The 2,905-nt window shown below is 37.5% G+C and overlaps 1 long non-coding RNA gene across 2 annotated transcripts; it reads left to right on the forward strand.

Annotated features, from left to right (window-relative positions):
- The first annotated feature begins 53 nt into the window (after nt 1–53).
- LOC111375526 lies at nt 54–2,899 on the forward strand. Of its 2 annotated transcripts, XR_002699327.1 has the most exons (5): nt 54–531; nt 645–1,402; nt 1,541–1,707; nt 2,322–2,440; nt 2,521–2,899. It is a non-coding gene; the product is annotated as an uncharacterized LOC111375526 (long non-coding RNA). The 2 variants fall into 2 exon arrangements; XR_002699326.1 differs by having other exon boundaries at nt 54–1,402.
- The last annotated feature ends 6 nt before the right edge of the window (nt 2,900–2,905 follow it).

A 2,905-nucleotide genomic window follows, 5' to 3' on the forward strand; every position in this document is an offset into this window, starting at 1 on the left:
TAGAAATCATCACCGTTTCTTGCTCTTTGTGGATAAGATTGAATAGCAACCGAGTCGGTTGATTTTGTTGTTTGATAGAGAAAGGTACATTGAACTAAACCCGAAAAACACCAATTTGAAGATAGGGTTGCAAGCCCAGACTAGGATGGAGTGGAACGAAACGCGGCTGGGAGAATTAGGTTTTCTAAATAGCATTCCTCAGTCAGTGGTGCTGAGTCAGTTAATATTCTTTTGGCAGAGTTGTGGTACTGTAGATGGATAGAGATATGATTAGCTTCTTAGAGGATATAATTAGCAAAGGCAGAGTAGGGGGCACGCTGTATGCATCTTTGGAGAGCACGTCCTTCGCGGATCTGAGAAATTCACTATAATTTTCATGTCTCTCTAGAATATGATGGTTTGTATAATTACTGATCTTTAGTTATGGAGAAGTGGTTGGAGTGGGCGTAATGCTCTGCAAATTAAAATTCGTTTGACAATGACGAGATATTATAACTGGTTTCGGCAAAACTGACAATAATAATCACAATGGTAATGTGCAACATTGAGAGGGGGTATTTTTTTCCTTGCTTCTTGGGTCAATCCTTTGCTCTGTCTCGGCCCCAGTCCTCGCTTACTAATACCATTTGACCTCATTCATGCAGGTCTTTAGGATTTTTGTCATCCCTACATTCTACTTTCAACGGACAGAACAGAATTTCTGCCTAAGCTAACTTCCCCCTATTTATGTTTTCCATGCATCCATGATCATTCAGTTTGACATGATTTCAATAGACCATTGCTATCTTCTACAAATGTTTGTAATCAATTATAAAAAATGATAATGCCCTTGTATATGTAAATGTTGGATACCTTTATAATTATTTTTCTATGTCTTAATCCTAGTTATTTTACATAAGATTTGGCGCCTCTTCATTTCATTTCATAAAAGAGAAAAATTGAATAGTGTCTGTGCAAATGATAATGTCAATTCTATTGCAGTGATTGCAAACAGACTTTCTAATCAGTTGTGTCTGAGAACGTTTCCTCATATTTCCGATCTTGATCAAATAGTTGGACCAAATAATGGAACAATATCAGTGGACGTAGAATCTAGCAATCCCATGGAATGGAAGATTCTTCAGAGGAATCATAATGTCTATGCTTCTCTAGTTCTGGCCCTCGTAAAGTCTAAAGATAACCCAAAGGATTGCATAGCTTGTGTAATTGGTGCTTCCAGTACAGATCGTGATCCAGAAGAAAGCGTAGTTAATATACTGTTTCCGATCTACAAATATCTGTGGAGAGGTTCATACTGGTTAAGTAAAGGACAAGAGTAACCCTGATGTGCCTGAGACATTAATATACAAATTAACTGCCGATGTCTGTGTTGTTACTGAAATTGATTTACGGCCTTTCGAAGGTGATTGCTCAGCTTTCTTAAAATATAATCTCTTCCTTTCTTCATTGATTTTTCGTTTTAGCATTCCTTTTTATATTCATGTCATGTTTTGAAACTATTAGGTGCTCGTCATTACCTGTCTTTTGCATTACCCTGCAGTGTATTGGAAGCCTGGAAGTCCCTTGTACTCCGCAAAGGCTGTGCGATTTCAAATGTCTGAAACCCTTAAGGAAGAATGGGATTGATTTCTGGCATTTACCATTGCAACAACCCGCCGAAGACAAGTTTCATGGTCATACACTTCACCAGAGTTCCCTATGACACAGGTGACCTTTTGAAGTAGATATATGCGAATATTAGGTAATTTTGCTCCTGTTATAATTTATTTTTTCTTTTCGCTCTCATTGGGTCTGCATATTAGTTCTGTCCTGGTGACAATGAACTTAAAACTGTCACATCTTATGACATGAGAGTCTTTATAAACAACTCGTGGGCGTAGAACCAGATTAAGTGGTGGACAAGGGTTCATGTGGCTATTTTCAAATTTATTGGGAATTAGACTTTAGTTATTGTTGTTTGGGTTGACTTTCCCAGGGAAAAGGATGTTGGAGGTTTAACCATTGGCATGTTATATTGCTACTTAAAGGAATTGCTAAGAACTTGGATAATCCGCTCCGTAGTTGGCCAGAACCTTGTGATTTTTTAATATAAGTCCCAAGTATTTGTTTTGACATTCGTGTATCGATGAAGATTACTTCTGTCACAGATTTTATTGTTTACGCTTAATAATCCTACTCAAAATGTAATTTGATTTCTTCTTTTTTTCAACTTTTTCTTCATGGCGACCATTTCCTTGACTTCAGGTGCATTAAGAGAGAAACCATAACCTATTGCTTATTCGACAAGAATCATGCTTGAATAACTCTTCATCTGCAAACAGGAAAATCACTTGCAGCACTTCAAGTTGTCAGAACCTTTTCTTTGTATTGATGGATGTTTGCAGATCGAACCGTTGGGGAGGGCTCAGAGAGAAGAAATTGATATTTTATTCTATATATGGTGAGTCCCATCAATTAGTCCATTATTTTCCCCTCTTTGTATCAGAATTAGGATTTATTAATTGTTGAGATTTTGTGCAGAAGAAACCGTCGGATTATTCTTCTTTCCGAGATCATGATAAAGCAGTAGTTATGGAGATTAATGCTTGGTGAATTTGCACGCCGAGTGGGGGGACATAAATATAAGTGCCTGAGTTGCAAAATCTGTTTCTAGTTGATCTTGAAAGAATATAAATAAGTGGTCATGTTCATGTACATGTTATAGGAAGAATATAATGAAAATTGGAGGCTACCATTGGATCTAATTGGTATATCATTTGCATGCCGCAGTGTGTGTTATATTCGGGTTCTGGGACGTCCCCTGAGTCCTACATTTGAATTACAGGTCCTCAAAAAATCCGGACAGCTGCAACTGAAATATAATCCCGAGGCTTTCAGTTCTATTCTGACAAGGTTTTCTCATGAA

Source organism: Olea europaea, unplaced genomic scaffold (genome assembly GCF_002742605.1).
Source record: "Olea europaea var. sylvestris unplaced genomic scaffold, O_europaea_v1 scaffold13822, whole genome shotgun sequence".
Lineage (NCBI taxonomy): Eukaryota > Viridiplantae > Streptophyta > Magnoliopsida > Lamiales > Oleaceae > Olea > Olea europaea.